This window comes from Penaeus monodon, chromosome 28, assembly GCF_015228065.2.
Source record: "Penaeus monodon isolate SGIC_2016 chromosome 28, NSTDA_Pmon_1, whole genome shotgun sequence".
NCBI classification, from domain to species: domain Eukaryota; kingdom Metazoa; phylum Arthropoda; class Malacostraca; order Decapoda; family Penaeidae; genus Penaeus; species Penaeus monodon.
The window spans coordinates 24,162,826-24,163,137 of record NC_051413.1 but is presented as its reverse complement, the minus strand read 5'-3'; positions in this window follow the sequence as shown (position 1 = coordinate 24,163,137).

The following is a 312-nucleotide window of genomic DNA, read 5'->3' as shown; positions in this document are numbered from 1 at the left end:
AAAGTAACTAAATCAATGTCAAAACAATCCTGGGAAAGCTTAATTGCCCCACTGATCAGCATTTACTTGGATACATTCACGATTAAAAAAAAATTCTATCATACGAATCAAAGATTCATGAATCAAATTTAGCGTCCTTCCCATTAACTGGACTCATCTTGCACCGTTAAAAATTACTGCATTTTTCATTCCATTGTAAATTAACAAAAAAATCTAAAATACAAGCGCTATTAGTGAAAAAATTAATCAACAGGGAGTTTTTGAGAAAAAAAACCATTCCAGATATTCTAGCACATCATCAAATAAATTCTC